General features: G+C 39.7%; 1 long non-coding RNA gene across 1 annotated transcript in view; it reads right to left on the minus strand.

Moving 5' to 3' along the window:
- LOC144576833 (uncharacterized) overlaps positions 1-12,873 on the minus strand; it is a 276,348-nt gene that overhangs the window by 105,214 nt on the left and 158,261 nt on the right. The gene's annotated exons all lie outside the window — the stretch shown is intronic.

Consider the following 12,873-nt stretch of genomic DNA (forward strand, 5'->3'; position numbering starts at 1 on the left):
CCAAAAAAGACCCTGTCTCTAAATACATTCACATTTTGAGGTTACTGGGTTAGGATGTCAACATATGAATTGGGAGGGGGCGGACCACCCAATAGCTCATAACAGACATAAACAATTATACACAGAAGAAAAGTTTAAAAATTGCCAGTTCAGTCATGAACAAACTTTTAAAGAAAATATAAAGATTAAAATTTGACTCAAAAAAAATGAAAACTGAGATTAATAATGATGCAAACTGTGTCAAGCTGTCAAATGAAACACAGCGGACTTTACTGGTGTTTTTCTGTGTTTAGACTTCCAAGTCACAGAAAAGGATTAAACAGAAAAAACCATCTCAGATTACAAAATGAATAGGAAAGCTACAAATGCCATTCTCTAAAACCAACCTAAGCCTGGTCCTAAACCTGTCAAGAGGGCTAGAGTAGACCAAAGACTGGGCTGGCTGCCCTCCTCTCTCTAGACATAGGCAATGCAATTTGGGGATCCAAGCCCCAGGCCTGACCACTCAGAGACAGTGTCTTTATTGCCAAAAGGATTGGTTAGAAATGCTTAGCTGCTCCAATCTAAGTCAGTCAGCCTCCCAGGAAGATTTTTGCTGTAATTATTTGAAAAAAAAGGCACTCTCTCCTAAGATCCAAGATTTTAAGGTAGATTAAAGCCAGGAAGCAGAGAGCCAGAACCAAGACTGGCTGTGCTGTCTGTGGGGTTTAGAGCAAAATGAAAACTACTAGGAATTTCAAGATGTTCATCACTATGGGATGATCATATTTCCCCCAAAATTTATATGTTGAAGACCTACCTCTCAGTATTCCAGAATGTGACCTTTTTTGAAAACAGGGTTATTGAAGATGTAATTAGTTAAGTTACAAAGAGGTCATTAGATTGGGCCCTAATCCAATATGACTTTATCCTTCTAAAAGGGGGAAATTTGAACACAGAGACACAAAACACCTTTTGGACATTGTATTAGTTTGTTCTCACACTGCTAGTAAAGACATACCCAAGACTGAGTAATCTGAAAAGGAAAGAGGCTTAATTGACTCAACATGGCTGGGGAGGCCTCAGGAAACTTACAATCATGGCAGAAGAGGAAGCAAACACATCCTTCTTCACACGGAGGCAGCAAGGAGAAGTGCTGAGCAAAAGGGGGAAAGTCCCTTATGAAACCATCAGATCTTGTGAGAACTCACTCACAACCAGGAGAACAGGATGGGGGAAACCCATTCAATTATCTTCACCTGATTCCTGCCACAACACATGTGGATTATGGGAACTAGAGTTCAAGATGAGATTTGGGTGGGAACATAACGAAATCACATCAAACATGAAGGCAGAGATTAGGGTGATGCATCTACAAGGCATGTCAAAGCATGACAGCAAACCAGCAGAAGCTGGGGCGAGGTAAGGAACACCTTCTCCCTGACAGCTTCAGAAGGAACGAACCCTACCAACACCTGTGAGACCATCAATTTCTGTTGCATAGGGACTCCAGTTTGTGGTACTTCATTGCAACCGTTCTAGAAAATCCTAGTAACAGCAGAGCATTAAACCAAGCCCTGTGCCCTTCTCAGCATGGGGCTCAGTGGCAGTGCACAGGTTGCATGCCCGTGAGGCCAGCCCTGCCTGCAGCTGTCCATACCACTGAGTCCAAGGAAAGCACACCTGAGGGGAAGGGCCACAGGAGAGTGAGAGGAAGTCTTGAAGCCAGGGATTAAGCTTTAAATCTAGTGTGTCACTTCAGGTCACTGCAAAGGGAATGCCAAAGTCTGATTGGACGTGCAAGTGAAGTAAGTCTTCAGGGAAATGTCTCTGAAGGGTAAATAAGGGTGGAGGGGGCAAAACAGGAGAAGGCAGGGAGAGGCTTTCATCTTCATTGCTGGCCTAGCACCCTGAAAGCAGTAAGGGAAAGGAAGAGAATTGGGTAGAAGACTCATGTTGCAGAGCAGCTTAGATAAAGTCCTGACCAGGCTGATGAGGGCCTCTAGAGCAAAGTACTCAAAGGAATGCTGCATGAGGTAGGAATCACCCAGCTCACTACACCTGCCCTGCTCAGTCATTGGCTGGGAGATTCTAGGAGAAATCACGGCCACCACATGGACACTGGGAAATTCAAAAGGGTGGCCACTGGAGGCTTTCAGTCAATGACCCTGGATCCACCAGCTACTCTTAACGTGAGATCTGAATGATATAGCTTAATGACAACCAGCAACCACATGTCAAATGTAGCCACTTCCATACACATTTGGGAAACAGCTCCTCTACAGTGTCTATAACTTCTCTTCCTAAAGAGAAACACAGAAGGAAGAGGCTAGCAGGATAAACTGCAGCCCCCATCTCTGCATTTGAACTTGAGACCATACCTGGTACTCATTCTCTTCCCCTTTCACTATCTATTTAAAATTTTCCTCTCCTGTGTTATCACCTCAGTAGGTCTTAATGGCTTACTTGGTGGTGTGACCCAACCCCTTATCCTCTAGGGATCTCAGCCTGGGGGTGCCAAACAAATCTGTTCTAGTTACAATGGACCGAAAAACACTAGTTGGTATCCAAGCAAGTCACCTGGGTTCCATACACATTTCTCTATTGTATAAAAGGCTTACCTCCTCCTCCTGGTCAGAATCAGTTACCCAAGGAATAAAGACTTCCCTTCTCCTCTTCTCATCCACGCACACATGAACTTCCCAGTGCCCTGGAAGAAGCCATAGCTTATCATCTGCTGGACTGTATGTCCCAAATGGCAGAACTGCTTATACCACAGCTTGACCTATTACGGAGTCCTTTCTTCCTTCAAGCACCACACACAGTCACCAGCCTTCCATGTCACCCAGTATATGAGCCAAAGAAGCAGTCCAAAGACCCAGGTAGAGAATATGATGCCTCCAGGACCTGAGGTGGTTTATAAGGAGCTGTGCTACCCGCCATCTTAGTAGTAGGAAATGCAGGATATGACCATCTGGCTTTTACTTTGGAGGTTATGTTCTAGAAATTCCCTAACACCTGGATCCCTAAAATGTTTACTGAAGTGATAGGTCCTTAACTTATCACTGAGTTCACCTCCCATATGTTAGAATGCATGCATCCAACATACTAACAACTTCTTGCTCATCCTGCCACATCAACATCATGCCATCAATGCCACATCAACATCATGCCATCAATGTACAGTATGAATGTGACGCTCTCAGGACATGCAGATGTTCAAGATCTCTTCAGGTTGTATTATGATAGAGGGAGGGAGAGTTAACGTAGCTGTGAGGCAAAAGTGTAATTATTGTTATCTGTTCCTATAGCTATGAACTGTTTCTGACCATCTGTTCTGATTGGAATAGAAAACAATACATTCAGCAAATCAATGGGCACATGTGCTACACTTGAGGCCTGGATAAATCTACTCTAGCACTGATACTACATCTGTATAGCAGCTGCGATTAGGGCTACTTGGCTGACTTTATCTGTAGCCCTTCCTTAGGGTTCATATAGTTTCTGCCAGGGCCGGACTGGTGAATGAAGTGGGATATAATGGGGGCCACCACCCTTGCATCTTTCAGGTTTTCAATGGTAGCATTAAGCTTTACCATTCCCATTTTGTTTTGGTTTACTCTTTTGGTGAAGGATGGGAGAGAGGAAAAACAGCCCACACTCCTGCCATACTCAGACACTGGCTGAGAGCAGACCAGGGAGAGGGTGGCCACTGAGTGAATGAGAAGAATACAAAATGGTGGCAGGTGAGGGTGCCTGCTAGCTACTCATTGTAGCCTGAACTCTCAGTGGGAGAACTGATCGACACACCTCTACAGTCACCACTGCTAGACCTATCTACGTTTATACATTGATCTCTATGTGTCCATCTATATTGAAATATGTCTATTTTATCATACTCAAGTAAGATTTACCATAAGAATTCAAAGATACTTATTCACCTTAGAAGATATTTTGGTGAAATTCACAAAATCGCAATGTAGTGTTGGGGCATATAAGCAAATTGAAAACTGGAAACGGTTTTTTATTTTCTTTGGTGCTTTTCTGTATTTTTAAAATTTTCAACATGTAAATCCTCTGAGATTGCATAGAAAGATTCATAGTTATTTTCAAAGAGAATTAAGAAACTTAGCTGCTGGTTCTTTGCATCTAGAAATAATGCTTTCGGAACCTGCTGATAAGCATATGCTTTGGCCAATCAGACCAATCAAGTCTCCCGGTTCTGTCCAGTTCCGCCACATGCACAATGACATGCCTGCCACAGGGTCACTGTCATCTGCACTGCCTCGGTAGCATCCCACCTGTAAAGGATAATATGCAACTTCTCCAAGGGCCCCAGCATGGTCTCTTTCCCTCCGAGCAACAACAGAAAGAGCCATGATAGATAGTGTCAAGAAATAGTCACCTTCTTTGAATAGTCAAGGACTCTATAACCTGGAATAATATTGCCTTCACATAGACAATAAGATTTAATTTAGTGTTGTGGAGCCCAGCAAACGAGTTCCCTGTGAAAAAGCTTTCTTAAAACACAGCAACTCAGGCAACTTGCACACACATGAACCAAGAAGGTCTGGAACATTCAACATGCTGGATACAAGTTGAGCCACAAAAGCAAACTAAGCACACTTAAAAATAACAATATGGATAAAAAGGATAATAATTACAATCTCTCTGGTGAGATAGAAGGTCACTGTGACCACCAGACACAATGCCAAATATCCTGTTGGCAGGATGTTTCCTTGGCCCTTGTGCAATTGTGAGCTCAGAGCCAGGCTGCAGGCAGGCACCAGTGCCAGCTTTCACTTGCTTACCATCAAATGACTGCCATGAGCTCAGGTTGCAAATTTGTTTATATTTAGATGAACAGGTGTGTGGCTCCGTTCTAAATCAAGTCAGTGCCCTGCTGTTGTCATCTTAATGCTCTTTGTATAGCTGGAATAGTTTAATAGGGAAAAGGGCAGCACTCCTACCCTGACTTACACTTAGGGCTGTACCCTGCTTGTGGAAATTGTGTCATAACTTCTGTTCAGATTCAGTGCATCGTTCCCTTTCTGCATAAATCTGCAAAGGTTCTTGTGCCAGTATGTGGTTTCCCGTGAGAAAAGGACTGAGAAGGGGGTTTCTAATGTGGCTTCATTATAAGAGCAGTTTACCTCTTCCTCCTTGCCTTTGCAACCTGGAGATATTTTATAATTGCTGATTTTCAGTTGGCCCCTCATTAATATACCGATATTGTTGTGAAACTCAAATGACATCATTTAGGTGACTGTGCTTCATAAACACTAAAGGACTCCACAAATGCAAACTCAATATGATGCATGTAAAAGATCTTTATGAAGCTAAATATGCTCTACGGATGCAAACTAGTACAGTGGATGAAAGTGTCCTGCAAGCAACGTTATAAATGTCGGAAACACGAGAGAATTCAAGACCAGGAGTTCTCAAAGACAGTGGCTTTTCAGTCAGCTTCTTCAATTGTCATTTTATTAAGAATTCTGATGGAAATGTAACATATGAGGAAGTGGACATGCTGGTTACACTGTAATTATTCTGCTAAATATTTGAGCTCTGGTATTTACACAGGTTTTCATTCTGATAATAAGAATGCTACAAACCAGTTGACAGACATAGACCGTGTATCATTTTTTGACATCCTTAAAAGAAGTAGCTACCAAGTGGGAGGCTTTTCAATGGGGGGAGGAAAAGGAAATTTTGTTTCCATTCCGATTTCACTTCTGTTTATCATAGGGATCATCATGTGTTATTAAAAGTGATATATTTTATACAAGAAATAATTTTGACTTTTTATTAAGTAGCTTCATCATAGGTATCTCTTAATAAAAAGTTTCCTGTCTACCAAGTGACTCCTTTAGCCCACATTCTAGTGGACCTTCCACTAAATAAGTGAACGAACGAAAGCACAAGGACATTGGCCTTCAGAAGCACGCATGACGGCATGGGCACTTGGAATGCACTTGAGTTTTTCTTGGTCATTCTATCCTCACTCATGTGTAAAGACTCCTTAAATGCTCTGAAATACAGGCAGGTAAGACAGATGTGTCACTACAAATATGCTTACCTAACAGACACAAGATTCCCAGCATCATAAAATCCAGAGGAGGAAAAGCCCTGGAAGGGCCTCTAGTACTCCCCCTCACCTTGACAGGAAATCTCTCTGCAACTGCCTGGCCATGGCCGCCCTCCAAGTCAGACCTCTACTCATCCAGGCCTCTGCTTAGTGCTGCGAGCTACCTGGGGCATCCGGTCCCAGAGTCTTGTGCACTAATCAATTTCCTGTCTTTTTGGGGGGGTTTTGTTTGTTTATTTGTTTGTTTTGTTTGGTTGGTTTTGAGATAGAGTCTTGTTCTGCTGCCCAGGATGGAGTGCAGTGGCACGACCTCAGTTCACTGCAACCTCCGCCTCTAAGTTCAAGCAATTCTTATGCCTCAGCTTCCCGAGTCGCATGCCACCACAACTGGCTACTTTGTGTGTGTGTGTGTGTGTGTGTGGGGGGGGGGGGTATTTTTAATAGAGATGGGTTTCACAATGTTGGCCAGGCTGGTCTCAAATTCCTGATCTGAAGTGAGCCGCCCACCTCAGTCTCCCAGCGTACTGGGATTACAGGCATGAGTCATCACGTCCAGCTCAATTTCCTGTGTATTTGAGCAAAGTTCAAACTGCAGGTGCTAATCTATTAGAGCCTGTAGAAGTCCTAACTCCCTGGTCTCTCTTTCCTGCTAGGAAGTACTTGATGTGTTATCTCAGTGAAAGGGAAGAAATCTCCACTTGTTACTGCCAACCTGGGCAATGGCATATCTAAAATGATTTAAGTTAGATCGAGGGATTTGTTTTTTTAAAAAGTAAAACATTTCTCCTGTCTACTTTTACTTTTTTTCAATACAGAGATATAAAAATTTTAGATTATTTAAAACAAGTGAGTAATGAAATAAGCATTTTAAACGGATCCTAACAAACTGAAGAACACTAATGAGATTGATGGGGATGAGTGGAAGATGGTGGGGAAAAGTCGAGGTGGGGAGATTGAAGGCAGATGAATGGAGACAGAGGAGTGACAGCAAAAGCAGTAAAGGCCAACAGAAACAATAACAGACAAACAGAGGAGGAGGACAGAGTGAGAATGAAGGAAGGAGGAAGGAAGGAAAGAAGAAAAGAAGGAGGAGAGGGAAGGAGGAAATAAGAAAGAAAGGAAAGAAGAGAGGTAAAGGCCAACAGGAAGACAGGATAACTTGCAAACAGAAGAGGAGAACAGAGTGGGAGTGAAAAAAGGAAACAAAGAGGATGGACAGGAAGGAAGGGAGGGAGAAAATAAGAAACAAAGGAAAGAAGGAAAGAGATAGGAGAGAGAAGGAGAAAGGAAGGGAAGGAGGGAGGAAGGAGAGAATGAAGGAAGGACAGAAGGGACAGAAGGAAGAGGGAGGAGCAATTTTGAAGTGAGTGATTGGTCAGAGGTAAATTACTCAATAGACTCCAGGTTACTTGCTATAATAATAATTGTTAATAACATTTATTGAATGTGTACTATCTCCCAGATACTATTCTAAGTACTTTAGATGTAATCCTCATCACAACCTATGAGTTTGACTCAATAATTATAATGATAGCCATCACTCTCAGACATGAGAAAGCCATACTCTAGAACTCTAGGTAGTGACTGACAGAGCCAGGATTCAAGCCCAGGTGGGCTGGCTTCGTACTTCTCAGACACTTGTCTCTAGTCCCCTGCACCTGCCTCTTATTCTCCAAGCTGACCATGCATTGCACTATCTGCTAAGATTTCTACGAGCCTTACAGAAGTGGAAAGCAACACTCTATTTAGTGGTGTTAGCAGATTACAAAGTCCATTGTAGAATTTGTTTATTTTCTTCAGTGATGTTTCAAAATATACTTTAGAAGTTTACAGATGCTTGGCAATTTTCTAGCCGTTTCAAGCTCCTTCAACAGTGCCAAGATTTTTAATTGCCTTATTGTTTTGGTTAGAGTGACTAGAGTGGCTTAATTCCTTGTTAACTAGAGGCTTTAAATAAAACCAGAATTTATTTCTGCTTCAGATCAAATTCTTGTTTTGTGGTCTGTTAAGAGTAAGTAGGAAATATGAGAGAAAAATGTTAAAAGCTAGGAATAAATATTACGTGTACACAATCAACGCAACCAGCAAATGTTTAGTGAATAAATGAAATTGATCAATCATTGCCTGATAACACCTTTTCAACTACCTCTAATAGTTTAAAGAAAACCTTCTAAAACTCATTCTAGAAACCCCTTCTGAAAGTACCTGCCAGTAGAAGAATGGTTCCTAATGATTAAGATCAAAGAAGTCTCATTTATTTTCTATGAGTCTGCTGAAATTAAGCTTACCATCCATCCAGGAAAATTGAGTTATTTTAGGTAACTTAAACAGAGGAGCATTAATGGAAGAAATTAATTATTTAAAGAGATGTTGCATAAACATGAGCTGCAGGAGCGAAGAGGAAAGAGGGCTCATACCCAGACAGTGAGAACAGATGCCCACCGCTGCCCTTGAGCTAGAGTTCACAGTCTACATGCACTGCTGAGCTGCTGGAGATGCTGTCAGTTTCCAAAAGCAAGTAGAGCAGGGCAACTGTGGAGATGAGAAGCCATTTAGATCTCACTTGTATAGAGGGTGTCCAGATGAGCACATGACTGCAGCAGAAGTATATACGCACCAGCCTTCCATCTATCCCAAGCCCCTTGGTTTGACCTTCTAAGTAGCCTGTACAAACCAACTGTTCTCAAAAAATAATGATAATAAAATAGAAGACATGCAGAAATTTGGTCAAAGGTATTTTATAATTGTCTGGTTACTTAAAAATAAATCTAGGGAGCATTTTTCACTGCCTACGGGAGTTTTTAAATGTCTGTTTTCTTGTCTCTTCTATGTTTGATTTTTAACATTGTCATTATTGTTATTACCATTATTATTTTTGCCTTAACCTTAACAACCACTTTTCAAATTTGGTGACTTACCACCTTTTCCTTCAGCTTACGAAGATAACACAAAGCTTACCTGCCCTTTAAATGGATTATGAAATAAATTATTGAGTGAGGGGTATTAAGCTTTTAGGAAAGAGTTTATTAAAGAACAATTCTGCTTGTAAAGTACCACCAAGACTCTAAGAATATCATACTAAGTCACTTAATGCAGTCGGAGAGGATGTTCACATGTTTTATCATAGCTGTTACAGAGAGCAGTTATTTGAAGGTGATTGCTTTATTCTGAATCCTGCAGCTGATTTTGAGGTTGATGGCATTTAATTTGATGTATGTATTCAGAGAGAAATGAAATGGCTTGATGGTGACATGCACTTCAGGATTTCTCTTTTATTGGATTGAAAAGCAGGTACTTAGACTTGCATTAACGTCTGAAGCAAAGAAAGCCGTGATTGGCCCAAGTTTCATGTTAGGAAAAGCAGCGACATTTTGGAAATTAATTAATCTTATCTGGAACTGCAGGTGCATTACATTAAATTTGATCAAATGCCGAATGGCATCTGCAGTCAAGCTAATTTCACTAAGGGCCAAGAAGATGGTGTTACACTGAGGCGGGGCTAGTCAAGTGAATCTTGTCCATCAGCACAGTGGGGAATCTGCTGAGCTTAGATTTAAAATCCTCAAAACAATTTCCCTCTCCGTAGAGGATTTCCTAAGTGCATGTGGATTTGGGCTGAGATTCCTCCCTGCTGGACCCACTAAAAATACTTTTCCTCTTTCTCATTGACAGTTCTCAACCTGTACATAAAATACATTCAAGAAAATGTTATGTGAAAGGTTAGGTTAGTTCATGGATCATGGCATTTAAGAGGAAGAATCACCCTTGAAAGGTTAAGTTCAGGATTCACTTTCATGTGTGAGATAAATAGTGACTAGTAATCAGGAAGTAGGCAACATTAGTAAGATTGTATTTAAAATACAGTACCAAATTGGGGTGGCTTTCAGTGAATTCTTGAAAATTCCTCTGCCATGGCATAGTATCACGGTTAGAAACATAGGAACTAGACACAGGTGGCTTGGGTTTACATCCTTACTCTATCACTTAGTGAATGGAAGATTTAGAGCAAATTGCTTAACCATTCTGGGGCTCAGCTTCCCTATAAAATGAATATAAAATGAAACCCTATAAAATGATTCCAACAATAGTACCTATTTCATAGACTTATTGCAAGGATTAGTTAAAATCTGTTTAAGCAAACAAATTCCTTTCTCAAGACAAGAAACTCATACCTAGCTTTGTATACATAATGCACGCAAGCAAGTTACCATGCTGAAGCAATCAGTCCTTCCGAGAAAGAAAATTCTTCCGAGAAAGAAAATAAGTCCCAGAGCCTTATTTTCAGAATCACTCATGTTGCTTCCAGACATTGGCTATTTAATCCTTCCAGAACAACCGAGAGAATTTACGCAAATAAACTTCTCCTTTTACAGAAGAGAATGCTGCTGTACAGGAAGATCAAGTGTTTTCCTTGAGGTGACCCACAGAACTCAACCCTTTCTCCATGTTTATTCCATTACTAGATGCCCTTGCTGTTAGGCATGAAGCAATCCTAAATTGATATGAGATAAAAAAACAAAAAACAAACAAAAAAAACCTTAAACGTGTAAGATTCAAACCAATTTTAAAACGTCAGGGTACATATAGAGAAACGAATCCACTGTATGATATTTATGTAACTTTTCAGAAGCTGGGTCTTTTCTTCTGACAGTTGTGGGAAACTAATGAAGTAAGTACTGCTGAATGGACTTCAGTTTCCACTCAAATTTCCTAAGTGAGAAAGAAACTGAAACATGTAGCTGGGTTTTTAAAAAATAATGAGTTATGCATGTAAGTTACATTTAAATCCATAGAAACATGATTTGACTCTGCCAGGTCAAGAAAGAAAAATTATTATTAGGGTGAATCAGGGAGTGTGGAGAGCTTCAAGGTCCCTCATTACCATCAGATGTAAAACCTGCTCAAGGTAGAAAGGAATGTGAGAAGAGTGTCTGGTGAGGATAACAGACACGTTCAACTCTCCCCTCCAAATAGCTCCTAGTTGAGTTTTGAAAAACAGTCTTTGCCCTTAAAAGTTTCTTCATGCCAAATCCTGTTTGTGCAAGAATCCTTGAACTTCACCCAGTCCAGCAAAATGTCTTACAGGCAGGAGAGAGGAAAGCAGGGAGAAGGGAGGGAGAGAAGAAAAAGAGATGAGGAAAAGAGAGAGTGAGGGTCAGAAAGTAAGGGGGAGGGGGAAAGAGACACAGATTTTCAATTATTTCCATGTTAAGTCATGGTTTGAAAAAAAATTCGTAACTACTAATGCTAATAATTTCCCCAAATACCAAAGCAATGTATGCTCATTGCACAAGACTAGGCATTTTTTAAAAAGACAAAAGAAAATCAAACCTACTAAAAGTATTTCACTTCACTGTGAGTATGTGAATATGTTGGGCTACGTCATTGGTGCCTCTTCCCAATACACACACACACACACACACACACACACACACGTTTCCTGTGCCTATGAATTCATACAGATTTTTAAAATCACATTAGTATCTAAGAATATAGCTTTTTAGCTTAGTTTTACTCTTTATTATATCATGAGTCATTTCCTATGCCCTGCAATATGTTCCATAGATTTTGTTTGTCTCTAGCATATTTTATGCAATGAGTTAATGTAATTTATTCAATCAGTTACACACTAATGGATGTTGTTTTTCATTATTTTCTTAAAATAAATAATGTGTATATTTGCGAATCTTGATATAATTCTAGAGTTATTTCCTTAGGAAAATTTTCTGGAAGTGAAAATTTTGAATCAAAGTGTATGAGTATTTTAAAGCATCTAATATATAATACTGTGTTTTGTGTTTTCCTGGTTTTAGTGAGAATTGAATATTAATCCCTTTCCCCAACATAAAAATTCCAGTTTATTAGGTAAACTGTTTTTCTGTTTAATTCATAATTTGTTCTGCATTATGCTATTTCCTATACTTTCTTCTGGGTTTTATTTTATAATTACCTGTTTGAAGGATTAGGCAATTCATTTTCATTCTTTCTATAGAAACATTGCTAACTATTTTAAGTAAAATATCTAATTTATCCCTAAAAAGAACTCAGTAGATATCATCTAAGCTTCAGTTTATAGATGATAAAATGGACTTAAATAAGTTAAACAACTTCCAACGTTCACATAGCTAACAGATGGTGAAATCTGGGCTTGATCTCTTAATATAGTGCAAAGATTCAAAGACAGCGAAATTCCTTACCTGTGAGCACAAAGCTGTGGGAACAACCCACGAGATGGATGGGTCCTATTCTTTCCTGATCTTCTCTTAGAATGAAGGATACTTTACATTTTCTAGCTAGGATAATGTTTGCTGTTTTATTTTGCTAGAAACAGAATATATTAATTGAAAATTTAATGGCAATTTTTAACATTATCATGTGATACAATTTATTAAGTAGTTTCCTGCTGAAGACTTACCAAGAGTTTTCCTAGGAATGCCATTTTTAATGATTCTTACAAATGTTACAGAAATATTTGGAAAGATGCATTCTGTTTACACAATAGAACCTCTATTATATATCAGATAAGTTGAATTAAATTTTATTCACATTTATTTTATTCAATTTTTACCCATTTTTTAATTTTACTGATTTTCAGTTATTTTCATAGACTTGTTTTGCCCCAGCCTGGGAATAGGGTGATGTCTCTCTTTCAATGCCTTCTTACCTTTAATTCTTCTGTGTATGATATTAATTATGCCTTCTCCACTCTCTACTTGCCTGATTTACTTTGCCTTTTCTTTTATTTCCAAGATTTTCCTTTCATTTGACTTTATAATTGAATTTCATATATATTACTATTTGGATCT

This window comes from Callithrix jacchus, chromosome 6 (assembly GCF_049354715.1).
Source record: "Callithrix jacchus isolate 240 chromosome 6, calJac240_pri, whole genome shotgun sequence".
In the NCBI taxonomy this organism is placed as follows: Eukaryota; Metazoa; Chordata; class Mammalia; order Primates; family Cebidae; genus Callithrix; species Callithrix jacchus.